Genomic DNA, 16399 nt, shown 5'->3' on the forward strand with positions numbered 1-16399 from the left:
ATTGTAAAGTTATCCTCCCACAGTGAAACAGTTGGCCCACAGCATAAACAACTGGTTGCCACAATAAGCTGCCAGTAGTGGTCAGAGAAGTCTCATAGGTCAACAGAGACACGGCTGAACACTTGGAAGTTGACTGGAGGGAAAGAAACAGTTTGAAGAAATTACTCAGGACTCTAGCAACTCAGAAAGAAGAGGAAATAGGTGGAAAAGAAGAAGAAGAAGAATGGCAACCCCTAAAAACAGCATACAGAACAGATATGCAGACAATCCATGAATGGAAATACGTGGTGGAATGTAGAAGTCCAGGAAGTCAACAAAAGAAAGAAGGAATCCAGGAAAAGGTAGGAGATAGAAATTATAGACCAGGCTAGGAAGAAATACTGGCAGATTGTAAAAAAGGAGTTGCAATTGCAAAGAACAATGAATCACAAGCACTCTACCAACTTCTGGAAAGTGAGTCAGTAGAGCACAAAAAAACTATATCAGGTTGCAAGGCAAGGACAGAAAGATAAAGATGATAGACACCCTTTATAAGGTATGCCAGCAACAACTTGTTCATCAGTCCACAGGACATCAAGGGCAGATGAAAGGAATACTTTCAGGAGCATCTGAATGATGAAAACCCCACAGGAGCTGTACTGCTCCAGACACAGCCTGCGATAAGAGAAGAGGAGGACCCCACCATGGAAGAAGTAAGAATAGCACCGAGAAAACTGAAGTCAGGAAAAGCAATGGGCTCAGATGAGGTCAAAGCAGATATGATAAGGATGTTGGTTGAGATGGAGAAAAATGACTCATGAGGGTACTCATAGAAGTATGGAAGGAAAGGCATATCCCAGATGACTGCAGAATAAGCATGCTAGTGCCGGTGTTCAAGAACAAAGGGGATATTCACAACTGCAGGCAGTACAGAAGTATCAAACTACTGTCACATGAGTGATTGATAAGTGAATTCACTGAAGAAAGTGATATGGGAAATGAGCAGTTCAGATTCAGATCATGATGCAGCACAACTGACCCAGTGATTGCAGTGAGACAGATACTTGAGAAGAAGCTAGAAATAAGGAATGTGTCCAACTGGGTATTCCTATATTTGGAGAAAGCAAATGACAAGGTTCCAAGAAAACAGATTTGAGCAGTCTTGTGGTGGTTCAAAGTACCAGAAACACTGGTAGAATTAGTGCAAGCTATGCATAAAGACCCACTGACTCAAGTATGAACACTGTTTGGTCTCACAGAGGGGATACAAGTGGGAGTGGGTGGGCATCAGGGTTCAGCTCTGAGCCCACTACTGTTCATACTGGTGAAGGACTACATCAGCAAACAGGTTGAATGGGCAGATCAACAAAGCTGCTGAATGCAGATGATGTGGCATTACAGGCAGATTCTGAGCCAGAACTTCAGCAAAGGATAGGGAAATGGAATGCAAAACTGAAGGGCACATGGGATGAAACTGAGTACAAATAAAACAGTTGTAATGGCAGCAAATGGGGGAATCAGAAGAAGCTGATAAATGAGGTAGACTGAAAAATAATGGAGCAGGCTAACACCTTCAATTAGTTGGAAAGGGTGGATGTGGAAAAGGTAAGTCTGAATAAGGAGGTCAAAGATAGAATCAGAGGGGCTGCAGCCAACTGGCCCAATGTGTCAGGCATAGTGAATGACAGACGAATGACAAAGTAGCTGAAAAGTAAGGTGCAAAATAGTAGTGAAACCAGTACTATTGTATGGTACAGAAATATGGGCAGTAAAAACAGAGCAGTTAAGAAAGCTATAGGTAATGGGGTTGGGAGGATGGCCTAATGGTTAAGGTGCTTGCCTTACAAACAGAAGGTGCAGAGTTTGAATCTCACAAGGGATAATTGGCTAGGCTTAAAATGGCTTGCAGCTTAGTACTAATCTATGAATCTATGAAGTAACTGAGATGGGTGGTAAGATACACACTGAGGGACAAATGAAGGAATAAAGACATAAGAGCAGAACCAAAGTAGCTCAAATTGCAGAAAAAGATCAAAGAGAACAGATTACAGTTGTTCAGGGCATCCAGCAAATAGGTGTATGCATTGTGTGCGAGAAAAGCTGCGACTATCAGGCATGAGTGTTGAAGAAGGTAGGAGAATCATATTGAATTGAGACAGATGATGACAGTTAACAAATCACTCTGACACCATGTAGAAAAAGAGAAAAAGGGGTTAATGATAAAAATAATGATGATGCAGACATTACATCCATTAACATAATTATGAAACAGTAGAAAGTCATGATACTGAAGTGGGAACACATGCACACATTGAGACAGTGATGGAGACAGACAAAAAATGTTATACATTTTCCTGGCTCATTTTTTAACATCTACTAGGTGTGTTAATGTTATGTTTCCTGATAACTAAAATGTCATGTTATATACATTGAAGTGTTTCCAACATGGAAAAAGCAGGGTTCAGAAAGTAAAACCATGACTGAGAAATAAACAGAATGATAGTGGGTTTTTAAGAAGTGTAGACAACACTTACACACATAATACTAGTATAATTAAAACATTTAATATGACTCACAAATTTCTGGAATCAAACCCTTGACACTATGTCAAAAGCAGTTTACAGATATGTGAATTATGTCAACACACCTCACAGGAAATATTACTTCACAGCCTTAATTTTACTGGATTGAATCAACAGTCACAAAACAGTGAGGCAAGGGAGAAAATAGGCATCCTGCTTCATCACAATACAAACATTTTAACACTGCATAGGGTGTACATCACAACCAGCAGCATGATACATGATCTAGTGCAGAACAGAGATGTGTTACGTGAAGGTGTTATCTGTCTTGATTTACACATTTTTCATGAGGCCAGGAATATTTGGGCAGTATGTACCACATCAAAATTTGCATCTGGAACAATTTGCGTTGTACGTTGAAATCTTCAGCCTGTTCAAGAGAAGATTAGCCTGATTGTGTTTAGTGCAGATAGGCTGAGCACAGTAGCGCAAAGAGCAATAAAGTACTGTGGCCAAAGGCAAAAACTCACAAGATTTTGCTATAAGCTGTGCACTTCCATATACTGTAAGTTACAGGTACAAAACCAGACAGTGCACAAATGCAGAGGAGAAAGACTGATGACACAGAAGGGGGAAGATACATAGATGAGGGACAGGATGTAGGGACCAAGTAGATTCAGATAGAAGAAGTATAATGGTAATTCCAAAAAATATGTAGGCAATAGCTTCACATAGAGTAGTGTATTAAAACAGTCAATAACAGTTTGCTAATGCCTAAATTAGAACCCTTGAAAGTGTACAAAAATCAATGTATAGATCTGAGCATTATCTGAACAAGCTGCTAAGAAACTCTTGCTTCTCATCCTTTAAATCACACAGTTGAAGTGACAGTGGCAGAAGGGGTGAACCGAGAGAGGGAGAGATTCAGACAGAAATAGCAAGAGTTATGTTTATAGTACATTTAGGTCCATGTTTATGGTGTGTTACTCTTAGCTGTTTTCTCTATTATTCTGTCATGCTCAGTTACATTAAAGTATTTGTTCTAGTAAGCAAAAAGGGGCAGGACAGCAGAAACAAGAGTAAAACATAAGCAGGATAAGGGTGGTTTACTAAATCTCCCTCGTCAGGATGAAGTTTTTGCAAATGATTTCTTGCTGCATTATTCAAATGCTATGTTCATGAAATGTGGTAACTGGAGATAAATACAGATGTTTGCAGTTAAACATGATAGGAATATAAAATGACATGGAATAATAATTTGACCTACAGCTGTAATCAAACTCATGACACTATCCAAAAACTTCAGTCTAAAGACGGGAATTATCTCATCTCACTACACAGGAACATCTAATTCATTACATCCAGCAGCCTAACAATTGTTAAAGCAACTGTTTCAAAGTAATGCCTTCACTCTGCATTCACCATAGTGCAGAAGATTTAAACACATTTGCGCAAAAGTAGCCAGATGATAGTGACTGAAATTAACATCTCCAGCTCTTGCCAGGGAAGTTAAATACCATTCAGTATCACTCAACATTGGTGCACAATGCCAACTTCCATGCAAATGCTGAGGACAAATAAATGAAAGCGATTTGATGGGCTGTTTCTGCCCATGTGTGTTGTGTGTATTTTTTGACCAGATTAAATATATGAAAATGGGTTGATTGGACAGTGGTGAAAATGAGGGTGGCAAACATAGGATAGGACACAGGGGAAAGAATGCAGGCATTTGCAAGAGGGTGGTGGGAGAGCATCAGAATCATAGCTATACATTTCTTCAGGGCATAATTGTAGTATCATGCACACAGTTTCACAAATTTGGTTAGTCACCACACCAGAGACGGATGACAACAAAAAATAATGTTATATAGCCAATTCGACCAAATCACATAGGTGAAATGGCGAGCTATGTAAGGGAAGTAATTTTCTTTGTGGGGCCAGTTTTGCTTTTTGTTTGGAGAGAGAGGAATGTGGGGAAGGTGATTAGGAAAGAGAGGGAAAGGTAGGTATGTAGGATAGGTAGCAGGCTCATACATACAGGACATAGACAAACAGACAGTATTGGGCACAAAGTGTTGGGTGACACTATGGTTAGGGATAGGCTGGGAACCTTGAAGGAGCATCCACATCCAGTTTGAATACAGTGAGACTCCAGTCCCCATCCTCAGAATTGTCATCACTATCTCCTGTGCCATTTGTCTGGGTCAGTGGCAGATATGGCATCAGTTTGGCAATATGATGCAGGACTTTTCAACCCTGCCAATTTGGGCACTGACGTCCCTCTCTATAATGCCTTCCACCAGCCCCATCAGCTCCTGACAGGTGAAAAATTACCACCTTCACTACAACTGTTCCCAGATGGTACCACTGCCCAGTAGCCAGGGCAGAACTACCTGATGAAGGTGGATCAGGTTGGGCTGGAGCCGGGGAGACAAAACTGACAGGTTTTAACCCAGATTTGCTGGTTGCCTGTGCTGCGTATGGTGATGCTACTGCGTCCACCTATGGAGGTATGTCAGGACGAACCTCAGCCTACCTCCCTCTGTTAATGGTCATTTTGTTTTCAGCAGCAATGTATTTTTATATATATACACATATATATTGATTTTTAGTATGACTACAGACCATGAAAGTGGGGCCCCATAATCCGTCTGGCTTTTTTGGGTTAAAGGCAGGAGATGTCAGAAAAGTTACCACAAGGATATCTGGCTTGTGGCAGCCAAACATTCACAGTGACATCATTTTTTGATCCTTTGATATTGGCTCTTCCTTTCATTGTGAAGCAGAATTCATCAAGTGCTGGATTGTTCACCCATTAATAGGAAATGTGAGGTGGGGTTTAGATTGTCATATTTAGTTTTACCCTACTGATGATGTGTTGTTGCAGTAGTAATCCTGCTCAGTAAGAGAGGAACCACAGGTTCAGACATTTGGTGTAATCATATAAAGAGAGAGGGTGGGGAGATAAAAAAAGAGATGATTTAAACATTGTCCTGTCACATTGCTTTAACATTTCAATGTATAAACCAATAGGAGAAATACAAAAGAACACCTTGACCACATCCAGATACAATGGAAATGCATTAATGTGTCATAAAATCAACCACAGTGGTATGATATGACTAATAGAATCATGTGTTTCACTGCGCCATATCAGATATCTGCTTTCAAAAGAAATAATTGCATTTGCCAAAATATAATCATTAATGTCATGCAATATTAAAGTTAGTATCTTCTAAATAATATCCCTGAAGAAAAATCTAAGGTGTGTTATTTGGTATTGAACCTATGCACAATTAAGTCAATGTACTCATTGTCTAACACAATCACCAAGATCTATTGGAGTAGGCATGCATGCTTGATATCAAAGTTAAAGTATTCCTGCTCAAGATTTTATAGAGTGATGCACTGAAAATACTTCTCTACCTTGCATTTAGAGATAATGCATACTTAACTGTACCTCTCTGAGACGAGTTAGCATCTCCTGATGTGCCTCATGACTTTCTGCAATCTCTGCTGCAGCTGTATAGTAAACAGATATGAAATCATAATGAATAACCATGTTGGTTGGTGAATTAATGTCATGTCATAGGCAGGTGATGGGTCAGTATACTTACACAACTAAAGGATGTTTGCAGTTTAAACTCACATAATTGAATGGATTCTGCATCTTAAATTCATCCTTCCATCAGCTCAGGAGGTCCCACTTGCTCCTTTTCATGTCACTGTAGTACTGATAGCATTACTACCCAGTAAGTGGGTTGCCAGTTGCACTGGAGACAGCCTTGGCCAACTGATTCCAAGCCTCAGCCTTATTCGGAGATGTAGTATAATCCCCCTGCAGTAGCCTCTGTCTGTTGTGCTTCATGAGGATTGCCACATAAATCCTGGACTCTTCAACATCCTACCTTTGTGTTCCAAACAGAACAACATCCCAGCCATCAACAGCTATGTCTACAGCAGTCAAGATAGAAGTATGGGTATGAGCTGGTGCCCAATTCAGATATCATATATGAGAGCTTGTGCAAAAAGATGCACATCCTTGCAAGCTGCATTTGTACAATTGAAAGGACAGCAATGGCTTGCCAAACACATTGGCACTGACTACTTCAAAAAGCCAGAAGGTGTAAAATATGGCAATGAGATTTAGCCATGTGTGGTGCTCAGACAGTTATGTCCCAATGATAAGCAATGAAATGATTCATGGTGTTTGTTATAATCATGGTTGTTTAGAGGTAAAATTGTATGACTTGTGACATATTAGCCATTGGGGATTTACACACTGGTAAAATTGAGTAGTAACACCTGGGAATCAAACCCATGATATTAAAATGCTAAACTTCGTGCATTCACTGTCAGTGCCACAGCAAAACTTACTGCTTCATCCGGGAATTGGAGGTATAGTAATGTAACAAGGACTGGAGGTATAGTTCAGAGATGCCTGTATGTCTGTGACTTTACTTAGTCATGAGACTGACATGGCTTAGTGGTAAAGTACTTTGGCTATGGTGTTCAGGGTCCTGGGTTTGAGCCTTGCAGAGGCTGTTTGTTTGGGTTAGGAGGGTGGTCTAATGGTTAAGGTGTTTGCCTTCCAAACTGCATTTAAGGCAATATGTGTGTTTGTAAATACATCTAAAAAACCTGCAGTTCTATAACCTGAATAAGACATGGTATGTTAGGTTACATACATACTTCAGAATACATTTTGTTATAAGCACATACCTATGTGAGAACTCAATAATTATAACAAAATATTGTGAACATCAAATGTATGTATGCGTCTTCTACAATGTATATCATCATTTTCATGTTTACATACTTTAAACACATTATATCGGACATCTTTAGCAAGCAGCAATGCTACATTTGTTGGAATAAATGATACTTGTGCATTTATTGTGACATTTCTAATCAGAATGTTGTGACAAATGGCATTATGACCCCTTTTGTAAAAGTATCCATCAAATGAATTTGACCATTGCATCAGCTTTATTTCTTTTAACTCACTTTGTGTACACCTTGAGCCAAAGAGTTAAGTTACTTTACAGGTAGAATATATTCACCGGTTATTATCCAGAGTGCTGACGGCCATTGCACTGGTGTCAGGCACATTTGTGTTACAGAAGGTATGCAAAATTAAACTTTTCACTTTTTCCTTAAGGAGTGAAACATGTTTGCACACTGCCAAGTGAAGCATGATTGAAAAAAGGAATTAAAAATAGGAAAACATCAATTGAAAATTACATCAATCAAAGGGTATACATAACAATGAGTAGGGCAAGAAGTGCATTACAGTAACACATTCATCCTTTTCATATTTACTTTCAACATCAGAAATAGAATTTATGACACACAATATCAGAACTCTAGTTCATGCCAAATAATGTGAAACTGGACAGACAATAGGTCACATGTTGTTAGTACTATTAATACTAGCTAAGTTCAAAATGTGAGGCAGAGCACCTCGCTGGCCTTGTTCAAGAGAAATCTTGACCAATGGATGGGAGATATATATAATATACCCCAGGATTACCTCAGTGTCACACTGCTCAACAGAGACACACAGCAAATAAATAGGTATAGTCCCCATAAAGGGGTGGCGTACAAAATCCAAATAACTATACTTGGCTTGCCTATGCCTCGGGCTCCTAGTATGAACCTATGAACCTATGAACCTATAACAACACAGTGATCTAAGAAAATGTGTGTAAATAATGTATTCAGACCCCCCCAATATAAAATTATTGGTTATCAGTATTTAAACATAGCATCACTTGTTTATTTCTCTAATCTTACTTCACTTACACCTTGTGCCATACAGAAAGTTACCTGAGGGGTGCATTTTCTTATCTCAATAATTATCCAAGTGCTGACAGACTTGCACCAGTGCCAGGCAAATTTGTGTTTCAGAATCCATCCCAAATTAAAATGTTCACTTTTCTTTAGGAAGTAGACAGTGTTTGCATGCTGCCAACTGGAGTGCAAATGGGAAAGGCATTAAAATAAAAAAGGTACCTTGTATTGCAAATTAACAAATTTAATGAATATATGTAGCAAGGGACAAAGCTGTTATACCGTTAGTGTGTCATCCTGTTTCACATCTGTTTGCAACATCTCAAGTAGCATTTAGGTTGCACATCACCAGGATTTCATGTAATAGCAAGTGTTCCGAGACAGACACACAGACAAAGACAGGAGGTCATTCCTGCCACTGAACATACAATTACTCATTACATCAAACTTTACAATATATTACATAACTGTCACAATGAATAATTGTGAGATACAGATACATTCTCAAGCAAATATGACACATATATCCACATAACTCATGTCACTGTTTTAGTGTTAGCACATTCAACAAAATGTCATTTGTCACAATAGCCATAGCAAATTTTCTTATAAATAATGACAAGAGGTGGGTTTACAACAACAAATTTGTGACATTAATTCACAGGGACATCAGGTCAGACTTTTATCATTTATCACAGACATTAGACTGTTTATTTCATATGCAACATTGAGTGTCAATATTTATTGTCAATTTAGTCATAAAAATATTTGTAAACTAAATTTGAACTTTGCATTATATGGCCTCTTTCTCTAAGGCGACTTGACTTAGATCTTGTGCTTTACACATAGTTGAAATATTGACTTTCTTCACTCAGTACTGTGCAGAGTGTTAATGAAAGTTCACAAGCACGAATCTCAGTTGTGCTATTGATGGTATTCCAAATTAAATGTTTCATTGTTTACCTTAGGAAATGAACTGTTGCTCACTGCTAGGGAACACTACCAGACAAGAGTGCACAAGGCCAAGTGTCACAAATAATGCAGGGAAAAACTACATAAAGTAAATGAAACTTTATGAAACATTTATTTAAAATGTACAGTTCTGATGTTACTTCCACTTTGTTGTCCTTCAGCAAAAGGATATGCTAATTAAACATCAGTGCATTCAAACAAACAGCACCCTGTCTGGATTTGAACCATCAAACCAATAAATTAACAGCACACATTTGAGACTACTATCAGTATTTGCTACTGACATAGAGATATGAGAAGAAGAAGAAAAATAGATTATCTCTAAAGAAGTTGTGAGATTATATCAACTCATATTAAAACTATAAGAGAAACAATCTCTACAAGCTGTATTTTGTAAAATGCCAGCAGATGTGTGGATGGATGTGATCTCAGCAACAGTTAGGCTGATATTTCCTCACATACTATAAAACAAATATTTGCAACACTGCAGTTGTTTTTATCTCTTTATTGATCAGCATTCCCTTATCTATATTTTTAACAATAATGCTATCTCCTTTGCATTGTTATTGATATGTGCTTCATTAAGTAAAGTACATCCTTAGAACTGCAGAGGAATTGATAAGTGTACATAAAAGAGGAGAGATTGTGAAACCCTGGTTGTTCCTGCAGTCAAGCAATCACTCACACTTGCAATCCTTTGCAAGTAAGACTTCTTATTGCCTCTGGTTGCAGAGGTAGGGCATGATCATGCATTTCTGTAGGTCCTTACACCAAATTTACATTCTCTGAACTAAGGGCAGATTTTGGAATTCATGATTGCTATTCATTTTGCAACTCATTTGCATAGTCACCATGCTCAGAGGGCTGTATCTGACAATATCAATGTAATCATATAGGCAAGGAAATTGTATCAAGGTAGAGGACACTGTTTAGATCAATAAGACTCCATTTTGCTATTTTCTTGAAAACTTGTTTCTAGTTTCACAATTTACTTGATGCAAAGGCATGCTGCTGTTTTTCTACAAATACTGTACTTCTATCTTAGTGGTGCATTGCATTTCACAATAATCCCATTGCTTTTTGTTTGCATTATTTGTCCCTTGCTGGTGACTTAGGCATTCATGTAAGTTATTTTTTTCCTTCATAGATGTTTGTAACGAATGTAACATGACACTACGGACAATTTTTCTATGTCCATCACTGGGCTAACCACACTGCCTTAACCAAACATGTCTTTCACCCTTTTAACTCTCAGATGGTTTCATGTCATTGTTTTGAGGAGGCATACTATGTGTGTCGGGACTTTGGATAGGGGATGTGAGAGCCAATGTATGTATATAAATATAAATAAATATATATATATATATATATATATATATATATATATATATATATATATATATATATATATATATATGGGTCTACTTTGAAAGCTCAGATTAACTGTATATGACTATGCTCAAACCATAAAATAAAGATATGTCAAAACAAGAAGCTAACAATATTACATGTTGTGTACCTGTTTAACTGCTGCTGTAAATGTATAAATCAACTTTCAGTTCTCATTTGTTTTGGAGCATAGGTCCAATTATGATACTATGGATTTCTTAAAGCAAAAGCAATGTTTCAGCTATACGGCAGTTCACTGCTATATGACAGTGGGAAATCTAGCTTGGCTAGGTTTTTCTTGCAGTATTACTGATAGGTTTGTCTGTGTGACCTTGTTACCCGTTGTTTTAGTTTTTTTTTGATGGGATATTTTGCAGTCACCCTAATGCTTATGGACATCAGCTAGGTAAAACAATCCTGTGTTTACAAATGTTAGCCAAACAGTCCACTTATTCTGTGCTTATGAGACCATAAGAAGATTGAAACATGCATGTCCACAACTAGTGAGGTTTGGCTTTATTGGTCTGATTTTGTCCATAACAGACTTAAAAAGGAAAAATAGTCATGGGCATTCAGAACTGCCACATGACTGAAACATCTGATGTCCTTAAGGCTTCATTTGCACATATCCCATGTTACCTCTAATGCAAGAGTTCTTTCTTGTAGCTTTTCTGAATGGTTTATCTGTGTAACTTTGCTACTCATTGTTTTAACATAAGAAAAAAAATAATGAGGTATAGAGATCCAAAACAGGGACATATGTTAAACAGTGCTCTTATAAACTTAGAAAGTTGCTTGAATAAAAGGTTTTGTGTTACTATGCATTTTCTGAAGGATATGAAGTTTAAAAATTAAATGTCTGCCATTATTTAGTGAATTCAGTCCTCAGTGATTTGTCAGGCTGAAACAGTTGATCTGCTGTGGCAACCCCTAATGGGAGCAGCCGAAAGAAGAAGAAGTGATTTGCCAGAAATCCCCATGTTTTTGAGGTGCAGCCCAACAACATAAGGAAAAAGTCTGGATGAGAGGCATGCCAACCACAGGGAATCAGATCACCATTCCTCCTCAGGTCATTGTGGTGGCATCATCACAGGCAGCACAGATACCCAGCCCATCTGTATTACATTCTGGCAGTGTTGACTCTCCAACTCCTGCACTACCTGCTCTAACAGCATCATGTAGCTCTGCCTCAAGGAACGGTGTACTGGTACCCATGGGGATTACTGCCAGAAGAGGTGGTGATTACATCTCCCATCAAGAGTAGAGAGGGGCCTTGGTATCTGCATTGGCAGAATAGAAAATTATTCTGCACTGAATAGCCAGATCATAGGATCAAAGGATCATAGGAAGTTACTAAGATAACAGCCCCAGGGCACTTACAAGCCTAGCCAAGATCAACCCGTCTTCCCAAGGGTGTCTGGTTCAAGCAAACACTAAAATCAGCAGAATCAAATGAGGTTATTAGGCATGTCCACCCAGCTTTGACCACTGTATCTGCAAAAGGACACAGTGTTGTTAGTTCAGAAGGTTATAACTAGATTCCCACTGTATTCATGCTGGATGAGTATGCATCTCCAAAGTACCCAACCTGTAGTCAATATTGGCATTTTCCAACCTTTAGTGTTCATCACCATCACTGTATGTCTTGTTTGCCCTGCTTGATGGAATCTGCTACTTAACCTACCCTACCTACCTACTGCTTACTCATGACTACATTCCTCAAAATTCCTTTATCTTAAAAAAATATTAAAAAAGGCACATGTCCAACAAAAAAATTATACCCCATGCATATGTATGTGTATGACACACTTGTTTTGGTCCAACTAGCCACACAACATTATCAATGTGTTGTCACACATCACTGATGTGGTGACTATTCAAATCCATCAAATTATCTGCAGAAATATACTGTTAGCTTGCAAAGAAGTAGATAGCTATGGTGCTCTCCCATCACCATCCTGCACATTCCTTTATTTATTCTTCCCACAGTGTTCTGACCTTTGCTAGCCAACTATTTTCACTACTGTCCTATCAACTCTTTTTTCATACCTTTAATCTGGTCAAAAAATAGATTGACACACCTCATATCTTTCCAGAAATGGTCCATAAATTACATCATCTATTTTTGGTCCTCAGCATTTGTACGACACCTGGCATTGCATGTCAGTGGTAACTAATGGTAAATGACAGTTCATGTCCTTTGGCAAAAAATGAAGATTTGAACTACAGCTGCAGTTAGACTGTTATAAGCGCACAAATGTGCTTAACCCTGTTGTGTGACAGAAAGCAGGACTGATAGAACTATGAGGAGATAAATATTCATATATGTTTAACAGGCTGCAGGGTTTAATGTATACCATATGGCATGCTCATAGGTTCATAGGCTCATAGGTAAGTACTAAGCTAGCTGCTCTTGCAGGCCAGTTTAAGCATGGGTAGTGTCTAGTGTCCCTTTTTGTATGTGAAGAAATTTTATTTATTTTTATTTTTATTTTACATTTGTTTACCGGGAAAGTTCAACTGGACACAGGTCCATTTTCAGTGGAGGCCCAGGGAGAAAAGCTCCACATTGCAATACATTACATGAGAGTAAAAAGAAGTAGAACATACATACATATGACATATATACACATCAGGACAACATGCTGGTGATTAACAAACATACTTATAGCATATATACACACAACAGGACATCATGCTAGCAATTAACATTTCTTACAGTAGACAATCAGAGGTACTTTTTTTTTCTTTTGCAGTTGTAAGTTTTATAAGGTAAATGTATATGGGTTTGGAAGCTTTCAGGGGATAAACTGTTTATACATAGCTGTACCCTGACAAATTCTCTTGGTATGGATTAGCCTCATGAGTGGCATGAGCATAGCCAGTTACTTAGATAGTGGGTTTTCAGGAGTTTTTTGAATTGACTAAAGGAGGTGGTAGAAGTTAGCTTTGGCTTGGTAGTGTGTTCCAGGTTTTGGCAATGGTGTTGGCAAAGAGGGACTTACCAGCTTTGTTTTTATGTTTGATGACAGTTATGAGGTTCTGGTTACTAGATCTTAAAGCTCTAGAGGGAATGTGGGGCTGAATTAGGTGCTGAAGTGCTGGAGTTATCTCAGGAAGGTAGTAGAGTTTGTGCGCTATAGAGAGTTGATTGAGTAGAAGTATATGAGGCAACTCAAGCCAGTTGAGTTGCTTAAGGGATAGGCAGTGGTGGGACCAATATGAGGCTTCAGTAGCAAACTTGACAATCTTTTTGTAGCAAGATTCCATTTTATTTAGATCAGTTTAGCGGAGATTGGTCAAGATGGGAGAGGCATAGAGGAGGGTGGATAGAAGATGATTCCTCGCGATGGTTACTTTGGTGCATTTTGTCATAAACTGTTTGTTCCTGTAGAGGAGACCACGTTTTTTATTAACTTTCTTAATGGTTTGTGCTATGTGGATGTTGAAACTCAGGTTATTGTCTATTTCTATGCCTAGCAGTTTAGTGTGTGTGGTTGGACTGATTTGAATGTTTTCTTTGGAGCTAATGGCAAAATTATTATTTAGGGGAGGAGCTCTGCTAGGACTGAAAAAAATTAGTTTTTTTTTTTGGGGATTAAGAAGCAGTTTGATGTTTGTGAACCAAGTTTCGGCTAGGGTGAAGTTATTTTGGGTAAGGGTTTGCGGTTCACTAAGGGTAGGGGCAGCACATATGAGGGTAGTGTCATCTGCATATTGTACTATTGAGGCAGTGGGAGAGGATGAAGAGATCTGATTTGTAAACAGAGAGAACAGCAATGGGCCAAGGATGGATCCTTGAGGGACTCCTATGGTTACTGGTAACAGGGGGGCCAATTGGTCCTTGCCATAGGACTGCTTGCTGATGGGCAGATAAGTAGCTGTTGAGCCATGCTATAGAGGAGGGGTTTATATTTAGAGTGGATAGGGTATCAAGAAGCAGACTGTGGTTTACCATGTCAAAGGCTTTTGATAGGTCTAAGAATATGGAAGAAACAAATAGACCCTTGTTTCTGTGGTGGTTAACTATGTTGGGGAATGATAGTAGTGCTGTTGTGGTGCAATGGGAAGGTCTAAAGCCATGATGGGATATAGAGAGTAGGTTGTTATTCTGGAGGTACTGTATTAGTTGAGTATGAACAACTCCTTCTAATATTTTGGATAAAGGTGATAGGATTGCTACCGGGTGATAGTTGGTGAGCTCTAAGGAGTTGCCTCCTTTGTGCAGTGGAATTATAAATGATGTTTTCCATGAAGTGGGGACTTTGCATTCTGAGAGAGATCTGTTTATGAGAATAGAGACAGGATAGGCTATGGCTTCAGCTGAGAGCTGAAGGAAGTCTACTGGCAGCTTATCAGCTGCTATAGTGGTTGGTTTAAGTTTACCAAGGAGTTTAGATATTGATTTGGTGGATACAGAGTGGAGGTGAAAATTGGAGCTATTGTTTTGTATACTGGGGTGGATTGGGGTAATTATTGGTGTTGGGCTGCTAGTACTATTTTGGGCATTGGCAAGGGTCTGGACTGTTCTGGTAAAGAATTTGTTAAACTGAGTAGGAATGTTTTCATGGTTATTTGGAAGCACAGAGGTTGAAGTCGTGGACTTTGCAGGATGCAGTATACCATTTACTGAGGCCTAGAATTTTTGTGGGTTGCGAGCATATTTTTCTTGCATGCTTGCATAGTAGCTGGGTTTGTCTAGTTTGATTTGTTTTTTGGATTTGTTTCGGAGCTATATATAGTTTTGTCTCAAAGTAGTGGTTTTGTTTTTCTGATATTGAATCCAGGCCTTGTCCCTTTCTTTCATTATAGTTTTAGTATCTTTTCTTAGCCATGGGGCATGGTTAGTTTTTATTCTAATGGTTCTAGGGGGTGCATGATGGTTTAAGATGTTTATGAAGGTTGTGTTAAAGTACTCAATAGCATCGTCTAGAGGTAGATGTTTTGGGGTGTGGGGGGGGTGGGGGGGTCCAGTTACAGTTTTTTAGAATATTGCTGAGATCAGTAGCTATAAAGGATTTTTTTTTGTCTGTAACTACTCTGAGGATAGGTTGGTTGATGGTTTGGGATCTGTTCCTAATTAGGTAGGTTGGTTGATGGTTTGGGATCTGTTCCTAATTAGGTAGGTTGGATGATGGTCACTTAGAATATCTGGAAGATAACCAGATTGCTGTGCAAGAGTGGGGTCAGATACCAGGATCCAGTCTAAGATGGACTAGCATTTGGAAGTTTTATCAATTAGAGTGGAGGTGGTTATAGTTTGCATAAACCTGTGGAGGTTTATGAAGGCAGAGGGGTTATGGCTGATGCAGTGATGCCAGTCAATACTGAAGTCTCCTAATAGTATGGTCTCATGTGGAAGGGAGTTGGAGGTCCATTTAAGCAGGCTTTCCATTACAGTGATGTTATTGCCTGGTGGTATATAGACACCTGCAATAATTATATGTTTGTTGGAACTTATTTTTAATTTGGCATGGATTAGTTCTACATCTTTGAATTCATGGGTATTGTAATCTAGTTTTTCTAAGGCAAGATGATTTTGGAATAATATTGCAACACCTCTGCCCTTTTTCTCTGATCTTTCTCTTCAGATAATGTTGTAACCTGGGGCAGTAATCTCATTATTGTGATGTTGTGGTTTGAGCCATTTTCAGTTAACACAGCAATATCTGGTTTGTATAGAGCTAGTAGGGCATGAAGGTCATGAATTTTGTTAAGTATACTTCTTACATTAATGTTTAAGA

This window comes from Protopterus annectens, chromosome 1.part1, assembly GCF_019279795.1.
Source record: "Protopterus annectens isolate FY-2018-M chromosome 1.part1, PAN1.0, whole genome shotgun sequence".
In the NCBI taxonomy this organism is placed as follows: domain Eukaryota; kingdom Metazoa; phylum Chordata; order Ceratodontiformes; family Protopteridae; genus Protopterus; species Protopterus annectens.